We start from the raw sequence: 22664 nt of genomic DNA on the forward strand, positions 1-22664 counted from the left end.
CATTCTCTTCTACCTACCATTGTTTTTATGCACACTGCTCTCTACAAACAAGTTAATAAGTCTTACACGCTTGAAATCACTTAAGACATTTGTAGTATCAGATTCCCACATCAGTTTACCACAGAGTTTCTGAGGTCGTGACTTTTCTCTCCCCGTCCCAGAGCATTCGAACCCAGAGCAAGCATCCAGTCTCAGTTTCCAAATGACCCTCGATGGGACCGATGATGATGGAATCCAGATCAAAATTTTTGATAATAAGATCAAAACTAGTTGCCACTTACCTAAATTATCTAAACCAAAACGCACCAAATGTACATGTGGTGCAAATACACCCTTACGGGACAAAAAAAGCCCTGAGGACAAGTAATTAAGGGCTTCAAGATGTGTCAGTCTCGATACAGATTCTGCTCTGCCCACAGAAGGTCAAAACCTCTTCTCGTGCTTCTCAGAGTGCAGCGGCTTGCAGGGGCACATTATCTCGGCCCGAAGGTCAGGTTTGATAAGCAGAAAGATTTTTAGAGGTTTGTAACATTAAACACATATTATATAACAAAATGTAAACTTCATACTAATTTCAGATAAAACAGACCACAAAAACCATGTGTTAAGAACAGGCTGCCTCCGAATGCTGTGCCCCCCGCCCTGCGAAGGGGTACTCGTCACGCGTCCACTGTTGTGTCGCTAGGGGGCCTCCCAGGGGGAAGTTCGGGACTGCTGATAACTGTCCACTACTGCGCACCAGAGAGTATCAGAGAACCCAGGAGTCTAAGTCTCCACAGAGAAAAATAAGTAAAGGGGGAGGGAGCTATTTATAAAGGTACAGAAGTAAAAATGTCTCTCAATTTTTAGCCAACTTCAGAGGGTCACCTCCTCCAAATCAAGAGCTCCATCTGTGCATGTTTCTGTGATACACACAGTGGTCATCACACACAGAAATGTCAGAAGAGAGGCTGAGCGAGGTCAGAGACTGCCCAGAGCCACAATGCAGTGAGAGGTCCACACCCTCAGCCACCACACCCCACCCCGAGGCTGCACCACGGGGTGAAAGGCTGAGCACTAACATTCTAAGAGCCTATCATTCTAAAGCAAAGGGTCCTTCAAGCTCACAAGAATTCCACCTCTTCTTTTTTTTTTTTTTTTAAAGATTTTATTTATTTATTTGTCAGAGAGCAAGAGAGAGAGAGGGAACACAAGCAGGGGTAGTGGGAGAGGGAGAAGCAGGCTCCCCGCCGAGCAGGGAGCCCGATGTGGGGCTCGATCCCAGGACCCTGGGATCATGACCTGAGCCGAAGGCAGACGCTTAACGACTGAGCCACCCAGGCGCCCCGAATTCCACCTCTTCTATGAAAGCTTGCCAGGAGGCCAGGCCTCTTGGCCTGAAAAGTTATTCAATAGATTCTTTTTAAAAAACTGTCCACATTTTCTCTTTCTAGGACTAATTTCTAAGCTCTTGGTCAGCAGGGACCATGTCATATACACATTGCCATGACATCCAGCCCAGATACATGCACAGAGTGGATGACGGATACCCAGTTGCAGATTCACTTTACTTACAATTTATGGAAAACACTGAATTATCTGAAGAATAAAGTCTGGTATGCCAAATATAAAGGTACTGGGAAATCAAAGAAACCAGATGGGGAAAGTATAAACACACAAATGGAGGAATTAAAGGAGCATTAATAGCCGCATTTGTTGGATGCCTATTAACTGCCAGGAGTTTTATATACATACTGACATGTAAATTTGATATATACTCACTCCCTACAGCCACCTATCAGCTGAATCTCCTCAGCTCCACAATCTCTTACCCAAACCAAACCCAGATGTGTTTCAGAGTTTAGAATTCTTTTTTGGGTTTTAGAAAGGAAATACTGTGTGTGTATATCTTAACATAACGCCACCAGTGAAGTCCGGGACAGCGTCCACAAGAAAACACATTTATTAACAGTCTGCAGTAAAATACAGGAATATTCATACTAAGTGGAATAGAGATTATATATAACATCACATCACTTCAGCTCAGGTTTTGGCACCAAATATATGACAGTATCATTCATTTCAGAGGCTCTGGGGCTTCACAATTGTGGCTGGGGAACTGGGTCCCTGCTTTACTGTCCTTATTTTACTGCAGGGACCTGAGGCTCAGGAAGGTCAAGTAACTTGCTTAAGTTGACTCAAGCTGAGGAGGAGAGGCAGGGTTTGGCCCTGCTTCTCTTGTCCAAAGCCTGTATAGGGCTTCATACCCGTGAGCATGCCCATCAGGAAACCCTGAAAACTCAGACTGGGAACCAGTAGGTCCAAGGCACCTGGAAAGGTGCTGCTGATGGGATCATCCCCTGTGGGAGGAAAAAGTGTGCTCCTTCCACTAAACCACAGGCTCTCAGGCCTGGCTCAGTGTCAGCATCCCTCGGGACTCTTCAAAGATAGCCAGCCATTAAAGGGGCGCCTGGGTGGCTCAGTCGTTAAGCGTCTGCCTTCGGCTCAGGTCATGATCCCGGGGTCCTGGGATTGAGCCCCGCATCGGGCTCCCTGCTCTACGGGAAGCCTGCTTCTCCCTCTCCCACTCCCCTGCTTGTGTTCCCTCTCTCGCTGTGTCTCTCTCTGTCAAATAAATAAATAAAATCTTTAAAAAAAAAAGCCATTAAATCAGATTTCTGGGGTCTTAACTGATTGAAATCATCTGAAGTGGGGCCCCCAGCTTTTGTGGTTCTAATAATTCTAATGTGCAGCCAGGATTCAGAATCACTGACATGAGGGGCACCTGGGTGGCTCAGTTGGTTAGACATCTGCCTTCGGCTCAGGTCATGATCCCAGGGTCCGGGGATCGAGCCCCGCATCAGGCTCCTTGCTCAGGAGGGAGCCTGCTTCTCCCTCTGCCTGCCGCTCCCCCTGCTTGTGCTCTCTCTCTCCGTGTCAAATAAATAAAATCTTTAAAAAAAAAAAAAAAAAAAGAATCACTGACATGGAAACCATTAGGAGAAAAGAAATCACTGATAAAGTAAGACTCTTGAGAAGGCATCCGCAAGCCCGGTCAGGACTTCCACTAGAGTCTGTATTCTATCAAAGGTGTCTGGGAGGCTTCCAGTCCTGACCAGGAACTGTTACTAAATTCCCTAGGGACAGAATAACCCAGCTATCCCAGGCTCTGCGGGTTATAAGCATTTTCTCCTCCCTTGAAACCACTGAAATCCTAGACATACCACACTAAAGGCAAAGTCCTACAGGACAACAACACATAAGTGCAAAACTAGGAGGTACTGCTGCCTACCAGCTGACAGAAACAAATATTTAGTAGAAGACTATGCAAAAAGAAGTTCTAACCCTTAAGCTGTACGTACACTATGGTATCAATTCGTGAATGGAGTAGAATCTGCACACACAAATCAAGTTGTGGATTTTAAATTATGCTCACTGAATCCTAAGATTGAAAGGGACATTAGTGGTCATGCAGCCTGCTCCCCCCACAGATGTCTGCCAGCTTCCACTGGACACACCCATCCAAAGAAGACAGAATAGGCCTTCCACAATGCAAATCTGCCCCTTAATGCCACCTGAACTCAAATTTTGCTTCCAAAATTCTGAATTAGCCAACATCTTCCACACCCAGTCTCGGGTCATTTCTGGTACGACCCGTATGCACTCCAGCCCAGCAAATCCCTAACGTCAGTTCTCTGGAGAGGCTTGTTTGGTAAAATTCCTCATGGAAACCGAAGAGTCCTATTCTGACCTGTGTGTTAGCTTGCTAACTTACTCATCCTGTAACCTGCACCACCCCCTGGTTTTTAGGCCATGCAGAGATCCTCAGGGTCGCCTCCTCAGTTTCCAAGGTGGGTGGCCATCACCAAATTTCAACAGGCCAGATGGCAGTCGCCTAGAGACTTGAGGCCACAACCCCCACCCAGAAGAGGCAGGACCTCCACCCCAAAGGGTCGACAAAGCAGGGAATCAAACCAAAGAGGTTCTTCTCAAGCCTTAGGATCTAATGGAACTTGCCTGGCTAAGTGTGGACGTGCTTGGGACCTGCCTTCTTTCCTATTTCTCCCTTTCAAAATGGGAACAGCTATTCTATGCCTGCCCCACCATTACATTTTCGAAGCTCCTAACTTACATGGTTTCATAGGTTCACAGTTGGGAGAGGAATTCTGCCTCAAGATGAATTCATACCTCGAGGCTCACCCACATCTGATTTAGATATTTAGATGAGACTTTGGACTTTATAGGTTATATTAAGATTATGGGGCTGCTGGGATGGAATGAATGTATTTTGTATGTGAGATGGACATGAATTTGGGGGGTCGAGGGCAGAATACTATGTATGGTCTGAATTATGGCCCTCAAAATTTATCTAGTGGCACTCTAACTCCTACTGTGATGTATCTGGAGATGGGCCTTTGGCAGGTAATTAAGGGCCAACAGAAGAAAGCTTGCTTCCTGTCTCTCACTCCCCACCATGTGAGGATACAGTTAAAAGGAGGCCATCTGCAAGCCAGGAAGAGAGCCCTCAACCGGAAACTGACCTGGCTGGCACCTCAATCTTGGCCCTTAAGCCAACTACCGTGAAAGCAGACAGGGGCTTTAAAGGTTAAACAATTTGCCCAGGGTCACAAAGACTGGTGGGGCCTAGCTTGTGGGGCCCGACTCCTACTTAAATCTTTTGTCCCTCCACCGCAGGGAGGCCACCAGCTCCTTTACTCAACCTCTCCAGCACCAACAAATACTCTTCCATGCTTTCCACCATTCTATATATTTTAGAAACTTTTACACTTGTGTAAAAGTGTTTGTGTAAAAGTGTGTTACACTTAGAAGAACAGAATGTCAAAGCTTGGGGCACCTGGGTGGCTCAGTCGGTTAAGCATCTGTCTTCGACTCAGGTCATGATCCCAGGGCCCTGGGATGGAGCCCTGTGTCAGGCTCTCTGCTCAGTGGGGAGCCTGCTTCTCCCTCTCACTCTCCCTTTGTGCTCACTTTCTCTCTCTCAAATAAGTAAATAAAATCTTAAAAAAAAAAAACAATGTCAAAGCTTTAAGAGCCTTTTTTCATATGCAGAATTGGGATCTCAATGAAGATGCCTCACAGACAATTGGTTCAGGTTAAACTATACCTTATATATTCCACTCCAAGCAAAAGTGACTAAAATCTGATGCAGTTCCCAAGAACCCTAAGACAAAATGAAAAGCAAGGGTAACTATCTTAATTTATCTTAACACAAGTAAACACCCTGTTTATATGAACCAGAGCAGAGAGAAGACAGGCAACATTATCAACTGTGTGAAATGCCGCTGCCCTCCTGGCCCCATCCTCCCTGTCTGGGTTACCACCCTCCCCAATCCTCCAGTTTCATTACCCTTCCTCAGCCCCGATGCTGGTCACCTCCAGGCCACAGTCACCACATTATGGTGTAGAGAATCTTGAAGGTGATGGTGAGTGAAAAAGGCAAGTGGTATCAAAAGAAGCATCCCCAAAGACATGCAGAGAGCAAGTATTTTCTCCTGATGATATGTCAAAGGTCAGCACACTTTTGGAATTCATAAAAGGGCAGAATGAGAAATGGGCATGGGTGTGCATGAAACGTCACTGCTATAAAAGTCCTCAGACCGTCTAGACCACAGGCTCTTGACCTCAGGCATGACAGAAGAGGATTCAGGAACTCCCAGGACTCCCTGAAATTTCGTGCACTAGTCAGGCACTCTGGTGTATCACCCAATTAAAGAGGTTGTTTCTCTTCATTCATGCCTACTTTGAACAGGTGGTTAGATGCCCAGGAGTGATGGGTATTTGGAAACAAAGGCACAGTATGCGTGGGAAACAGGACTGGGCAGCTCACATGGTGGCTGGCCTCCCAGCCAGGGATGCAGTAATGGCCGTGCTCTATCTGGCAGGGCTCTCTGTGCAGCTGCAAGCAAAGGGCCCACAGGGAACACAGACACAGCTCTTCCCCTCTCCACCCTCATCAGTCCCCATACAGATGCAGATTTCTTCTTTCGTTATTTAAATCTACTCTCTCACTCCTCTATGACCTCATCACATTTGCTTGCTCAAATAGTGTTGCAACAATCAGCTGAGAAAGGCTGAGAAAGCAGGGTTTACAGAAAATGCGACTTCCATGTTACAACTAATGTGTACACACCTCTTCACAAGCTGTCAAATTATCCCACACTTTTCTACATAAACAGCCATAACTTAATTCTAATAAGTCTCTCGGGGATTTACTAGAATGATAGGGTGAACACAGGAAATTTAGGATATGTAGGCTTACTAATTTTTTCTCAATGGAGCTTTTTTTAAGAACAGAAAGAAATACAAACTTCAATTCCACAATACTCTTCAAAATGAAAGTGAATTTTCAAATAATTTTTTTAAATGAACTAATAGGAGGGGCGCTTCGGTGGCTGAGTCAGTTAAGTGTCAGACTCTTGATCTCAGCTCAAGTCTTAATCTCAGGGTCATGAGATCAATCTCCACCTTGGGCTCCACGCTGGGCATGAAGCCTATTCAAAATTAAAAAAGAATTAAATAAAAAATAAATGAACTAACAGGAAGGGAAAATTTACAGACCCAAAGTTGTACTTGAAAAACTCCTGACAAACATATGATCAAGGATGCCTGCTGATTAAGTAGAAAAAACCTACATTTTATTACCATTTTATGAATGGGTGCATTCCAAAATTTTATTCATGAATTCTTGGTTGAGAACACAGAATGCATTTTCTCACAGAAAACAGATAACACACAACAGTTGGGGTTTCCATTTTAGCCCACAAAAGCCTGTCTTACAAAGTATATACAACCCACACTGCTGATAGCACTAGAACCGAACCACCACACATACAGTGGGTTAACGAGGGCCACAAATTCCTTGACACTCCTTTCAATAAGAGCTAGGCAATGTGTCCCCTCTCCCTATTTAAACCGGGAGTACCTTGCAGGTTCTTCGACCAATAGAACAGAGCAGGGATAATGATGCACCAATGCGTCAGCCTCTGCTTCCTCTCCCAGAAAACTCACTGTAGGAGTCCTAGGCTGCCAGGTAAGAAGTCCACCCACCCTGGCAGAGAGGCCATCTGCAGAGGCCCTGACAGTACCTGGAAAGGGAAGAACCACTAAGCCAGGCCTTCCAACCATCCAGCCATGTTGGACTCCAGACCAGATGCCAGATAAATACCAGTGAGTGACCTAGGTTAATGCCACACAGAGCAGAAGAATCACCCAGCTGAACCCTGCCTGATCAACTCACAGGACCATGAGATCTAAAAATAGATTACTGCTGTTTTAGGTCACTGATGCTTAGGACAGTTTGTTACTCAGCAGTCATTATCTGGGACAATCTGTAGCTTTTTCAGAAAATGACAAGCATATCTCTCTCCTGTCCTGGCAACAGGAATAGTGTCCCCTCCTCCCTTCTCCACTGGTGGACACAGAGTTATGGTGGTCATGTCAGCCAGGATTTTCCCAGTGATAGGCCATGAAGGGCAGCCTTGTGTTGGGAAGCGGGGAGGTATGTGGCATGATCATCATCATCCTGTCTGCTTCAAAACCCTTCTTGAATTTTCTACACACTACTGAGGACAGGAAAGTTTTCAAAATTCTGAAGAAATAGGATGTCCAATCAAAATGCAGTTGGTAGGGCGCCTGGGTGGCTCAGTTGGTTAAGCGACTGCCTTCGGCTCAGGTCATGATCCTGGAGTCCCGGGATCGAGTCCCGCATCGGGCTCCCTGCTCGGCAGGGAGTCTGCTTCTCCCTCTGACCCTCTCACCTCTCATGTTCACTCTCTCTCTCAAATAAAAAAAAAAAAAAAATGCAGTTGGTATCCTGATACAAAAGCCAGACAAAGATACCACAAGAAAACTAAAAACCCATATCCCTTATGAACTTGGATGTAAAAATCTCAACAAAATATTAGCAAATCAAATCCAACAAGACATTAAAAGGATGATACACCCCGGCAAAGTGAGATTTATCCCAGGAGAGCAAGTGTGGTTCAACATACCAAAATCAATTAACGTAAATACACCACACTGATAGAATAAGGGGGGAAAAAAACCACATGATCATATCAATAGACACACAGAAAGCATGTGACAAAACGCAACATCCTTTCATGATAAAACACTCAGCCAAGTAGGAACTGAAGGGAACTTCCTTAACATGATAAAGGGCATCTATTAAAAAACAAAACAAAACAAACAACCCACACCTAAGTTCATAATCAATGGTGAAAGACTGAAAACTTTCCCCTAAGACCAGGAACAAGATAGGGATGTCTGCTTTCACTTCTGCTATTCAACACTATAGAAGTGGTAGCTAGAGCAATTAGGCAAGAAAAAGAAAGAAAAAAAAAAAAAGTATCCAAATTGGAAAGAAAGAGATAAACTATCCCTATTTGCATATGACATGATTCTATATATAGAAAATCCCATAAACCCCAGAAAACTACTAGAGGGGGCGCCTGGGGGGCTCAGTCATTAAGCATCTGCCTTTGGCTCAGGTTATGATCCCAGGGTCCTGGGATTGAGCCCCACATTGGGCTCCCTGCTCAGCGGGAAGCCTGCTTCTCCCTCTCCCTCTCCCCCTGCTTGTGTTCCCTCTCTTGCTGTGTCTCTGTCAAATAAATAAATAAAATCTTAAAAAAAAAAGAAAAGAAAACTACTAGAGGTAATAACCAAATTCAGCAAAGTCTGGGTGTATGATCACCACACAAAAATCAGTTGTGTTTTTATACACTAGCAATGAATAATCTGAAAGAAAATTAAGGAAACAATTCCATGTAAAAAACATCCAAAAGAACAAAATATCTAGGAATAAATTTAACCAAGGAGGTAAAAGATTCGTACGCTGACACTACAAAATCTTGCTAAAAGAAATTAAAGATGTAAATAAGTGGAAAGACACCCCACAATCATGGATCTGAAGACTTAGTATTGTTACAATGGCAACTCCCCAAAGCAGATTCAATGCAATTCTGATCAAAATTCCAATGACCTTTTCTTGCAGAAAGAGAAAAACTGATCCTCAAATTAATATGAAGCCGCAAGAGGTCCCAAGTAGTCAAAGCAATACTGAAAAAGAAAAATAGAGTTGAAAGACTCATACTTCTCTTACTACCTCAAAACTTTCTACAAAGCTACAGTAATTAAAACACTGGCATAAGAACAGACATACAGACAAAGAGAACAGAACTGAGAGTCCAAAAAATAAATTCAAACATCCATGGCCAACTGATTTCCAACAAGGGTGCCAAGACCATCCAATGGAGAAAGAATAGTCCAACACATGGTGCTGGGACAAGTGTATAACCACATACAAAAGAAGGAAGTGGGGGTGCCTGGGTGGCTCAGTTGGTTAAGCAACTGCCTTCGGCTCAGGTCATGATCCTGGAGTCCAAGGATCGAGTCCCACGTCGGGCTCCCTGCTCGGCGGGGAGTCTGCCTCTCTCTCTGACCCTCCCCCCTCTCATGCTCTCTATCTCATTCTCTCTCTCATATAAATAAATAAAATCTTAAAAAAAAAAAAGAATGAAGTGGGACTCCTAGTTCACTCCATATATAAAAATTAACTCAAAATGGATCAAAGACCTAAATAGAAGAGCTAAAACTATAAAATATAGAGATAAATCTTCATGACCTCAGATTTGGCAACAGATTCTCAGATTTGATACCAAAAGCACAAGCAACAAAAAGAAAAAAAATAGGGTGCCTGGGTGGCTCAGTTGGTTAAGCGACTGCCTTCGGCTCAGGTCATGATCCTGGAGTCCCGGGATTGAGTCCCGCGTCGGGCTCCCTGCTCGGTGGGGAGCCTGCTTCTCCCTCTGACCCTCCCCCCTCTCATGTGCTCTCTGTCTCTCTCAAATAAATAAATAAAATCTTTAAAAAAAAAAAAGAAAAAAGAAAAAAAATAAATTGGCCCTTATCAGAATTAAGAACTTCTGTGCATTAAAGGGCATTTATTAAGCATGTGAAAAAAACACCTACAGAATGGAAGAAAATATTTGTCAACCACATACTTAATTAGGGTTTAATATTTAAAATATATAAAGAACTCTTACAACCCAACAACAAAAAGATAAACAACCCAACTAAAACATGGGCAGAGGGCGCCTGGGTGGCTCAGTTGGTTAAGCGACTGCCTTCAGCTCAGGTCATGATCCTGGAGTCCCAGGATCGAGTCCTGCATCGGGCTCCCTGCTCGGCGGGGAGTCTGCTTCTCCCTCTGACCCTCCCCACTCTCATGCTCTCTCTATCTCATTCTCTCTCTCGAATAAATAAATAAAATCTTTAAAAAATAAATTAATTAATTAAAAAAAAAATAAAACATGGGCAGAGGGTTTGAATGGATATCACTCCAAAAAAAGACATACAATTCAAAGATGTTCAATATCACTGGTCATTAAGGAAATACAAAATTATAATGAAAATACCACTTTACATCCACCAAAATAGCTTATGTACATACATACATACATACATAAATGTTGGCGAAGATGTACAGAAATTGGAACCTAGTACATTGCTTGTAGAAATAAGTTAAACACAGAATTATTGTATGACCCAGCAATTCCATTTCCTAGGTATTTCACACAAGAGAAATGAAAACACATTGTCTACACAGAAACTTGCACGCATTGTTCATAACAGCCAAAAGGGAAAACAATCTAAACGTTCATCAGTGGATGAATGGATAATTTGTGGTATACACACACACAATGGAATATTATCCAGCCATAAAAAGAAACAAAATACTTATACACGCTACAATGTAGCTGTACCTCAAAAACATTACACTAAGTGAAAGAAGCGAGACATAAAAGGTCACACACTGTATGATCCCTTTTATATGAAATGTCCAGAGAAGGCAAATCCTTAGACAGAAAGCAGATTAGAGGTTCCCAGGGGTCGGGAGGAAGAGAGAATGAGGAATGATTACTTAATGGGTATAAGATTATTTAATGGGGTGATGAAAAAGTTTTGAAACTAGACAAAGCTGGTAGTTGCACAACACTGTGAATATGCTAAGTACTACTGAACTGCACACTTAAAATGGTTAATTGCATGTTCTGTGAATTTTGCCTCAATAAAAGAAAATGTGGTTAGCCTATAATATATTGATTCATCCATACAAATACTTGAGTACCTACCACACACCAGGCACTTCTCTAGTATATGGCTTAAGATGATGAACAAAAATTTTCTGCTACGAATTTAAAAAGCAAGGTAAGAGACTAGAGTTACAGCATGGAGTATTTTAATTAGGGTGTTCAGGGACGACCTCCTGGAAGAAGTGACATTTGAACAGAGAATGGAATGAATTGAAGAATGTTATTCTGCTAAATAATAAAAGAAAATAATGTACTAAAATTAAATATAAATTTTATCAAAAATGGGCACCTGGGTGGCTCAGTTGGTTAAGCGACTGCCTTCGGCTCAGGTCATGATCCTGGAGTCCCAGGATCGAGTCCCACATCGGGCTCCCTGCTCAGCGGGGGTCTGCTTCTCCCTCTGACCCTCTTCCCTCTCATGCTGTCTCTCATTCTCTCTCTCAAATAAATAAATAAAATCTTAAAAAAAAATTTTTTATCAAAAATCATCACATGCAAAAATTCCTTTTCTAAAAATCATTTTACTCTTTATTACGAATAATTTCTTTATAGTCCAATAATACGCTGCTTCTACACTTACCTTGTAGCTTTCAGGGCCAAGCCATACTCTAAGAGAGCCTGTCATTCACCTTGCTAGCAAGGCATGTTTTCCCTTTAGGAAATCACTCAGGAAAGGAAGGAGAGGAATTACCACTTATGATATGATAGGTTCTCACATTCACTCATATTCTCACTTTTATTCCTCACAACTACCTTTTCATCAATGAGAAAATTGAGGTTCAGAAAGGGTAAGTAACTTACCACCATAGTTAGCTAAAGGAAGGACCAGAATTCAAATCGGGTCTATTTCAAACCCATACTCCTTCCATACATAAATTCGTCTCATTTTTACAGAGCACATCTTAGGCTAGACTGAAAATATGATGAAGTGACCCTGTCCTTGAGAAGCTTGTCATCTCAACACTAGAGACCCATCCAAGATGCACCAGAACATTCCTCAATCTGAAGAAGGCAGAGCAGGCTCCAGAAACATGAGGTCTTTGCTATCCAGTGCTGTGGCATGCACCCAAAAAGCCCAACTAGTTTAAGAACTATGGAATCTACCCTCTACCACGCCAGGAACATAACCTCGTGGCCTTGGCGTCCAGCTGTGTGCCAGTATGCACAACCCTTCCTGGAGCTACCAAGGCCTATGCAACCAGCCTCCTCGCCCCAATCCAGCCATCACTGACCCCTCCTGGTTCTGTGTTCAAAACTGTACAGCGGTTCTAGCAAAAGAGCCACACAAAATCTTCTCCAAAATAGTCAACAACATCATTTTCTTGCTAAATCTGGAGAAGGCTTACTTGCCTTTATCTTATACTCCCGTAAGTAATCTGTAGTTATAATTACATTCCAGATGAATGGGTAGAAGTTTGACTGCGCTGGGCTGCAATCATTACACTCTCTACAGAGTGCCCAGGCCTCGGGGACTTGTTCACCACGAACAAGCTAATGTTTGTAAAACTCTATAAAGACATAATGACTAAATACTATCATTATTACTAGACTACCAGTTTAAATGTAAATTAAGAGAGGGAAAGGGGAAAGAAAACACATTAGTAAGTCCGGTTTGGGACTGCTACTCAGCAAGATGTAAGCAACATTTGAGCCACAAGGGTAAAGAACGTCTTAACCGAATTTGTTAAAGGATACTGAATGCAATACTGCTGCTATAAGAAGATAACTCAAAAGAAAAAGAAGGAATGGAGGGAAGACCAGCTAGAAAAATAAGTCAATACAGGCAAAGCAGATGTTAAAGGAAAGGAAAGGCCGCATATGAAAAACATATGCTGGAAAAATATACAATTTCTTTAAAAAGCACTGCATAGCAGCAAAACTAAAACACTAGAATCTGAAAGCAAAACTAAAAAGTCTAGAATGCGAACAAAATCCAAAACTGGATTATAATTCGGCTTAAACTGACCACACGGCACAGTAATGAAAACACAAACTCTATGGAGTCTATTGCTCTTCGTTATTCTCATCTGTAAAATGGGAATGATTCTTACTTCAAAAGTTAGGCTTGCACAGAGGCGGCCCCCAAAGGCAGCCAGTTCCCAGTTCCTGAGCCCTCTCCCTGAAACACAGCCGTGGGGAACAGCTTCAGACTCATGGGCCCTCTGACATGCAGCTCTGCCAGCGAATGCTCTTCCTCTTCTGCAAGCTTGCTCATGCTTGTTCTCCCCGGAAAACACCTCCTAACCCCCCAGTCATTACACATTACACGGCACCCCACGCTCCCTCAGCAGCTCACAGCATCTACCACACTGTGCCATAACCCACAGGCTCTTCTGGCTCACCACCTTACAGAAGCTCCTTGAGGATGGCCATCATACAGCATCTTACCTGACTATTTAGCTTTGACATCTGGCATAGCTCCTGACTAAGCTCTCAAATGTGTGCTGATCAAATAACTGCGAATTCTAAGTTGGAACAGAGGCCAAGCAGGTTCCCTGGGGCAAATCTTGACAAGTGAAGAATGTGAAGAAAAAACTCTAGTCTGGGTCAACAGTCCATGCTTTGCCATTACCTGACTTGGGACAGTTACTAACCCAAACACTCCAAGCCTCCCATATAAAAAGAGGGAATTTGACTAGAAAGTCTCCACAGTCCTTACCATAGGCAAAGACATATCATGCAGTCAAATGCTCTACCACTGAGCTATACCCCCGGCAAAGACATATTATGTTCATATTTTAAGATCTTAACATTCTTATTCTACTACATCTTGACTACCTATTGTATTAGTAGTTATTGTTATGAAAATTAACATCAGGGGCACCTGGGTGGCTCATTCCACTGACTCTTGATTTCACCTCAGTTCATGATCTCAGGGTGGTGAGATCAAGCTCTGCATCAGGCTTGGCATTGGGCATGGAGTCTGCTCAAGATTCTCTCTCTCTTTCCCTCCCCCTCTCCCTCTCTTACAAAAAAAAAAAAAAATTAACATCAGTAGAATGCTTTATTGTCCATTTCACTCATAACAAGCATGTGATGTGCATGGTGCTTTCTACCCCATTTTAAAGATGGGGAAACCTATTCAGAGAGAACCAAGAGCCTGCCCAAGTACAGAGGGCAGGACTGGCATTCAGATCCTCCCCTTCTCAAGCTGGGGAATGGACAGCTCCAGGGACACATGGTAGGATGCCAGGGAAGCCCTCGGGAATCCTAGGGAAGCCAAGGACAAACGAAATGCATCTTTTGGAGAATTAACTATACTCAAAAATTTGGGAGACAAAGTGTGTTTATGGGACGCCTGGGTGGCTCAGTCAGTTAAGCGTCTGCCTTCAGCTCAGGTCATGATCCCAGGGTCCTGGGATCGAGTCCCGCATCGGGCTCCCTGCTCCCCAGGGAGCCTGCTTCTCCCTCTGCCTCTGCTTCTCTATCTCTCATGAATAAATAAATAAAATCTTAAAAAAAAAAAAGTGTGTTTATATTTTTAAAAAATCGGACATATTATTGAGTACGACGTAAAATCTGTATTAAAACTTAAAATAAAGAAAGGACGCCCGGCTGGCTCAATCATAGAACTTGCGACTCTTTTTTTTTTTTTTTTGATTTTATTTATTTATTTGAGAGAGAGAATGAGATAGAGAAAGAGCATGAGAAGGGGGAGGGGTCAGAGAGAGAAGCAGACTCCCTGTCGAGCAGGGAGCCCGATGCGGGACTCAATCCTGGGACTCCAGGATCATGACCTGAGCCGAAGGCAGTCGCTTAACCAACGAGCCACCCAGGCGCCCCAGAACATGCGACTCTTGATCTCAGGGTCGTGAGTTCAAGCCCCATGTTGGGTGCAGAGATTACTTAAAAAATAAAAAATAAATTAAAAAAAAAATTAAAGCTAAAACTTAACAGGCCTAGACTCCCATTAAAGGCTTGAGACATACTAAAGCCATGCCATGCCCTTTCTCACACACAAAGGCCATCTGAAATCAGAACATTTAATTTGCCCTATAATAACATCTCAAAACATCAGGCTGTATTAATCCAAAAAGGAAAGAATTTAATTTCTAGAATAAAGCTGTGACTTCAGGGCATTACTGAGCAGGGAAAGACACGAAGTAGTTTTCCTGTTCTTCCTAAGTCATTAAAAGCACCCAGGGAAGTTACAATGTCAAATGAAGTCTCCCATCATACAAGCCTCTTAATGCAACAAACCAGGGAGCTAAGCCTGACAGAAGAGGGGGGCACAGTCAAGGGAGGCAGCTACGAGGCCCGCCCGCCTGCAGGTGTTAGCAGCCAAACCACACAGAATCACTGTGTGGGCATCTGGCGCGTTTCTTCTCTCTCCCAAACCTGCAGTTCTGGACACAAACACTGACAGGAGAGGCCTAATGGGGCCCTCATCACCACCAGTGTATGCAGGCCTCCTACTGGGCATTAACCTTCCAGAGTACAAAGCCAGTCTCTGAAAACCTTCACTGTAATTATCATGACTCCTGGAGACTCAGGTTTTACCACTCTGATACTACTGTTATCCTAAAGATTTTATTATCCTACTTGGTTTATCAATTTAGCTTTTCTCTCCATTTAAGGAACCAAGTTTCCAATAAACAGGCTTTTGGGTTTTGCCCTAGAGTCAGTGTTTAAATTGGAAAGGAAATCAGAGTATCAGAACAGCAGGCCTGGTATCTTTCTTGGTAGAATGACCTCATAAAAAGTTACCCAATCACCTCCATTAAAAAAATAACATAGTTAAAATCAGCACAGAACAAGCTCTAGAAAAACGTAAATCATGAAATGAAATTACAGGACCCGACTTTTTTATTTCTTGAGAATTAAAGAGATTTAGGTCACTTCAGCACAGATGACAGGGCAGTAGGTTGACGGGGGTGGGGGTGGGGGGCAAGTTCCTGAGGAACAGGTGCTTTTTATTAACATTTACACCCCTCCCCCACCACCATCTTTTGAGACTCGACCTACAACAAAAACAGGAGAGAGCGCAGTGTGCTGCCCATCCACCGCTCTGCTTCCCAGTGCAGGCCGGGCCCTTTGCAGCAGCACACTGCCAGACCCACTTGAGCTCCTGGTTAAGAGCTAGAGGACAGCACAGGAAACATCACAACTGGAAATCCACTGACCGGCAGCATCACCAGCACTGTGTCTAACTGGCAAGAAGTGACAGGAGAGCAAATTGTCAGATCTCATCTTACCAAAACACAGGGGGTAGTGAGAAATCCTCTTCCTGCCATTCAAAGGGTCCTGCAAGAGGCCAATGGCCTCCCTGATGCTGGGGCTCAACACCCGCCTCCCAGACGCCTTCCCCGACTACCCCCAGCCAGCCAAAAGCTTCTCCTTTCCTGAATTCCCACCACGCTTCCAGTCTTCCACACAATCCACTAATTCACTTTAGCCTACATTTTATGACTACTTAAGATTCCTCCTGGTGGGGCTTCCCTCTCCAGCTGAGCACCAGTTCCTTGAGGGCAGGGTGGTAAATTTCCACTTTTCCTCACTCTTCCTGCCACAAGCTTCAGTCCTGGTGCTGTCGTCCAATACCCGTGGTTTCAGGCATCTCCCTTCCTGGTGCACAAGGGCGGACTTCTGCAGACCTTGGCCTTAAAGGCAGGTGCTGTATCGCACTCATCCCAGCTCTGTAACAAGAACATTATGGGAACTCAAGGCACATTAATTGAAGATTAAGTTGGATGAGAAAAAGATTCCCACCTCCCAGTTAATGATCCACTCATCTTGAGGGACACAGAATTCAGCAAGAGATTCCCACCTGATTTTTGGAGTTGTGAGAAACCGACAGTCACCTACATTTATGACATCTTACTACCTGCCACCCTCAGCCCAAGGTGTCTGCACAGTGAGACAAAAAATTTTCGCCACAAGAAATTTTACTGCTTAATGATAAAAACCTCACCCCTCCTTCCTAGGTTGGTCAGTTCCCCACCCCCCACTCCTCTAACATAGTGTTGTGCAGAACACAGTCAGTCAGTAAAGCCTCTTCAAAATGAGAAAGCCGTTTTGTATTTTTTAGTTAATTATGAATCATGGATACTACTCAGGCACACGTAGTTTTCTTACATTTTTCCTTTCTGTTTAAAATTACATTTTCTTCTATGTCCATTGCCTCCTTTGGACCCAAAGCCTCTAGCTATGATGCAAGTGGCACCTTCCCCCATTCACCTCTCTACTGCCCTCCTGCCCACAGGAATCTGGCCTCTCCCTCTGGCTCTACTCCTCCCGCTCAGAACAAGCTTAAGCATCACCTCCACAGTTAGGCCTCGACTGCCTCTCTCTGGTCACCTTCCAGATCCACCGGCCTCACTTCCTTCTTTCTCCCTCAGTAACTCCCCTCCCAGTTTCTGTCAGTATGTGAAGTCAATATTATGACTCTCCCCCACCACCCCACCAAAAAAATAATATTTCTTCCTCTACCAGCACTTGTAAAAAAGCACACAAGGGGTCTTGACTCTATGGAATCAACACAAGGGCCCTTGGTCATAAGATGTCTCCTCTAGCAAGTTAACAGTTCTTAAATCACCATGGCAAGGAAACTCAGCTATTGCGTAATACTTGATAGTTCAGATCACTTGCTGTTTGGAGAGTCCTGCTATACGAAGATGAGAAAATAGAGATGGGCAAATTTAACGCAATTTCCTTTGTTTGCTTGAGCCAGCCCAGACTTGCAACACCACAGTGACAGTTTTATCTTTCTTGAAGTATAGCTTTAACATCACAGAGAAGGACTTTAAGGGAGTGATAAATCATTCTCCTCCTCAGTTCATTAGCATATTTATCCTGACAATACCCCAGAAAGGCCTTTCTCAGCTTTGCACAGTTAAAAAATAAAGGGATTCTAGCAGGGATGTTTACAGAATCAAAATCCCAAACACAGGGGAAAACAGCAAGAAGCAGCCCAGGTGTTTCAGTTAAATGAAAGACCTTCTTCAACGCATGAACAAGAGCAGGAATATTTTGATGGTATTAAGAGAAACAAATGACCACTGCTATTGCCTGTTTCCAGCGGAATGTGTTTACACCAGTCTCATTAAGTGAGGCCCTCTTATTAATTCCAAAATTCATGAATAGAGTTCCAAGGAAAATAATTGGTCTTCTTTCCCCTCACAGAAAAATTCACATGAATGTCTTAAAAAAAAAAAAAAAAAAAAATGCTGGACTTCTCCCTGCCAGTTCTCTCTGCTTTCCTGGCTTCTGCACTGTGACAGCTGGAACAGATGGCGTCTGGCTGAGACACCTCAACGTCTTAAACCTCATGCGTGATGGGGGCTGATTTTAACTAGTGATGCCGGAATCCCAGGTCTGTCAGGGTGTCTGCCACGAGCATCTACTCACAAGGATTTCCAATCTTACATATTTTCCAGTTTCCAAACCAGTAAGGCTTATTTTGCTTGGCCAAGGAATTTTTCATCTTTCCACTAATTCTAAATATATATCTATACAGTCACAACAGGGTAAAAAGGCAAATATCCCCTTTCACTTGAAAATAGAATGGCTGTGCACTATTTTGCCAGACATCCTACATATGATGCAGTCTTTTTAACAGGCCATTTTCAAAGATGGGAAAGACACGCGAAGATTTTTTAGCACCAACTGGATGGTCCGCCTGCTCATTTCTTTAAATAAGGATTTTATAGATAATATAGAAGATTACAGAATACGTTTCCAAAAGCTTCACCAGTGTGTATTCACGGCAAACGCCAGAAAAAGAAAAAAAATTATGGCTCCTCCTCAGTTGTATGCTGTGAATGTAAATTAAGAAGCAGTAAGGTAACGCTACTCGGTACAGCCTTTATGACTCCACAAAAATAAATGAACACGCGCGCGCACACGCACGCACGCACACACACACACACACCGTATCTCCCTCTGAAATCTGATTCAGAGCTTAGCAGGAAAAACGTGAAATAAAACTGTTTCCTTCAACGGCCCATTATCTGAAGGGTTCTTAAATTTCAAAGCACGTCCACGACAGTTCATCCATTTCCATTTTGTTGCTATGTTTTCAGATTAAGGGTAAAGAATGTTCCACACAGAATCCTCTCTACAGGTCCAAATATTAAACAGATGTCCCCAAATGGGGTGACAGTGTGAAAACGTGGCAAAGCGTACGCGAGCCATAGCCTGGCGCCTCAAGATGAAATTTTAAATACCGTGGCACGGATCGTTTTCATTTTTTGCACCTCTGGGAGCCCAGCCTGACCTTTACTATTAATCAAAGGTGGAATGTGTGCATTTTGCCCAAAACTGGAGCCCAGTACCCGCCTGCCTTCGAGGCCACTGCAGTTCCCCGATTATGAATCAGTCAGAGGCTCATCTGCAGAGGAATGACTCAGTATAAACTTTTAAATAATGGCTTAAAAAATCCCACCCGCCGCCAGCCCCGGGCGAGCACGTCAGCGGGTGCAGACCCCCGAGCCAGAGCGTCCCTCCCACCGCGAAAACACAGCGCCCCGCAGCAGATGCCGGCTCTCCCCACCCCGCGGGACTCACGCTTTCAAGAGGCCTCGGCACCCCGTTTCCTGAAAAGCTGCGGGCACCCCGGCCCGCGGGCCCCGGGCCCGGCCTCGAGGACAAAGTTTTCCGAAGTTGAGGCGCCCGGGGGGCGGGCGGGCGGGCCCGGGCGAGGGCGGGGGCGAGGCGGCGCCGCACCGGGCACTCGCCGCCGGGCGCCGGGCCTGCTCCGCCCCGGCCCCGCTCCGGCCCCGGGCCGCCGGCGCCGCCGCCGCCGCCGCCGCCGCCGAGGGCGCGGGAAGGAGCCGCCGGAGATGGAGCCGCCCGCCCGCCGCCGCCCGCCGCCGCCGCCCGCCAACGCCGACAACACCGCGGCCCCTTACCCCGCGGTCCGCCCCGCTCGGCCGGCTCAGGGGCGCCGGGCGCGTCCTCCGCCGCGGTCCGCAGCGTCCTGCTCCCCGGGCAGCCCCATGTCGGGGGGCGGGGAAGGGCCGGCGGCCGCCGCCGCCGCCGGCTGGAAAGTCCCTGCTGGGCTGCAACCCCGGCTCGCGCACGCGGCGGCCGCGCCGCGCCGCGCTCCCTCGCGCCCTCACGCACCCTCTCACAGCACTTCCTCTCGCGCGCTGGAAATCCCCGCCGGCCGCCGGAGCGCGCCCCGGCGCGCGCCCGCCCCGCCCCCGCCGCCCGCGCGCGCGTGGGAGCGCAGGAGCCGGCGAGCGCGGCCGGCCCCCCGCGCCCGCGCGGCCCCGCTCCCCCAGCGCGCGCGCCCGCCGCCCGTTGCTAAGGCCCGCCCGCCCGGCGCCCGCCCGCCGGCCTTAGCAACGGGCGCCGCGGCGCGAGCCCGGGCGGCCCCCGACGCCCCCCGCGCCCGCCGCCGCGCCGCCCGCCCCCTCGCTCTGCGCGGCCCCCGCCCCCCGGGCCGCCGCGCGCTCCCGCCGTCCCCCCCTTTCCGGGTAAAAAAAAAAAAAACAGCCACGCAGCCGCGTGTGGGCCCCAAAGGTGCAGGTTCCGTGGCGGCCGGGAGCGATGGCGTCACCCGGCTCACCCGCGCAGCCACGCTCACTCCCACAGACTGCACCCCTAGACGCACGCTCGCCATCACCCACACGCACCCGCACACTTGCCGACACAGGCTCACAGACACGCATTCCTAAACACGGCGCCACTCGGACGCGCTCACACTCACCTGGGCACAGACACGCTCACATCCCTCGCACTACCCACCCCTGCACAGACCGGCCGACACACGCTCCCGCACAGCCGTGCTCACAGCACACACGCGCGCGCTCACACACACATTCCTCGCACACACACGCGCGCAGGTGGGTGGGGCTGAAGGTGACTCAAGCCGTCTGGGCCTCTGCTCTCTTTTATTGAGAGGGGCCGTCGGAGCACTTGTTTGGTTGGAGTTCCTTTCCTTCCTCCCTGGGCTCCTCCCACACCCAGGAAGCCGCGCTCGGTCAAGTGTGACAGGGTGGCCAGTGTGCCACAAGTGCCCCGACTTCGCCTCTGGCCCGGGCGCCCCGAGTGGACGCGACTGCGCCGTCCGCGCACCGCTCTCCTGCGTCGAGCTCGGGCCTCTGCCGGAGAGGCGGCCTCCGGAGCCAGGGGCGCCCGCTTCTCCGGAGGCCGCGGCCCCGCTGCCCCCCAAGCCATCAGCGGTACCCCTGGTCCTCTCAGACCGCTGCACCCCGCCTGGCGGGGCCTCTCTCGGGGAGGCTCCAGGCCAGCTCTACCCATGTTGACAAGTCAACACTGGGGCAACAGAAAGGGCTTTTCGAGAAGGCTTCTGAGGGTCCCTGACCGGAGCTGAGGCCAGTGTGAGCAGCTCGGGCCAGTCTTCCTTCTTGTATTTCTCCCATGACTCATGTGAGTAGAGGCAGGAAGTCCAGCATCTCCTCCGGCAGCTTCCCCTTGGAACGTTCCGGAACCCTGGACCGTCTGCACAGGCTGCTGCAGCCATGGGGTCTGGCTCCATCAGCCCAGCAGGTGTCTGTTCCCCAGCCACCGCAGCGGGGGGGCCCTGCGCCCCAGACCCAGGCTGCAGTGGCGCCCCCGCTTGGGCCACAGAAGGGCACAGCTCTTCGAGCTCAGAGCAGAGAACTCGAGATGGCTGCCTTCCCGCCCCCCCATCAAGCAACCGTGTCAGGGTGACAGGCCGGCCGCAGCCAGCCTTTGCACACAGACCCCCGGCCCTGTGCTGAGCCGAGGGCCCCTCATGGCGGGCTCCCCTCCAGAGCCCGGGGTGTCCTTTCCCGCCTGTGAGACAGTATGGTGACGCTGACCTGAAAGGCGCAGGCCGTGGCTGCTTCGCTCGGCCCATCTCCTCCCAGGTCCCCAGGCCGGCTCACACCGCTGTCCCGGGACACTGCGGGCCAGGGGCTCACTCCCGCCTCCTGCCTCACATTATGGCGCAAGGGCTCTTTTTAAGACTCTGCCAAAATAAGACTGCCAAAAATTCTCTGGGCTGGGCTATTTTGGGTCCTTTTAAAATAAGCCACAAGGTAGAAGTTTCGGAGATCCGTCAGAGGGGTTTTCTGGGACTCCCGCAGCTCTCCACCAAAGCACGTGAAGCAACACGGAGAAGGCACAGATCCAAGATTCGGGCACGACCCCGGTGGAGCCCTCTGCTGGTGAGACCTGCTCCTGCTCCTTCCCGGCCACCCCTCCTTTCTCTTCTCCAGCTGTCTGAGCAGTTCTGGATCCCCAGCTCTAGGGACTCGACGGGAACGACAGCACGACCATTCTGCCCCAAACAGGTCAACCGCTCTGGGGGCGGGTCCTCCGGCCTCTGCGGGTTCAGCCGGCCTAGCAGCCGTGATGGGCAGCGAGCAGGGCCAATCACAGCCCTCCTCTGCCTTTCAGAGGCCGCCCTCTCGGTTCCCTATGGCAACGCGGAACAACAAGCTGACACCATTTCTGGACAAAGAAATTTCTCCCGGGGATTTGTGTAGCATTACATGTTCTGTTTGCTGTGTTCCTGGGAGAAGTGCACACGGATATTAGAGCCGGGGCTCGGAAGCCAGTCCTGTTTGTTTTCCAGAGAAGGGGGAAGCGTAGTCATGGATAGTGTTAGGGGACTTCAGGCCTCTCCCTGAATGT

The 22664-nt window shown here is 47.2% G+C and overlaps 1 protein-coding gene across 7 annotated transcripts in view; it reads right to left on the reverse strand.

Moving 5' to 3' along the window:
• TRAF3 (TNF receptor associated factor 3) overlaps positions 1–20160 on the reverse strand; it is a 116979-nt gene extending 96819 nt beyond the window's left edge. For 6 of the 7 annotated variants that reach the window (XM_081829872.1, XM_081829871.1, XM_081829865.1 and 3 more), the window contains exon 1: positions 19946–20159. The gene's annotated coding sequence lies outside the window, so the exon portion shown is untranslated. Of the gene's footprint in view, positions 1–19945 lie in introns of all 7 variants that reach the window. The other variant, XM_081829870.1, reaches the window with a different exon arrangement.
• Positions 20161–22664: the final 2504 nt, after the last annotated feature.

The sequence above is a fragment of the Leptonychotes weddellii genome, chromosome 9, assembly GCF_054177405.1.
Source record: "Leptonychotes weddellii isolate Sample4059 chromosome 9, ASM5417740v2, whole genome shotgun sequence".
Classification (NCBI taxonomy): Eukaryota; Metazoa; Chordata; class Mammalia; order Carnivora; family Phocidae; genus Leptonychotes; species Leptonychotes weddellii.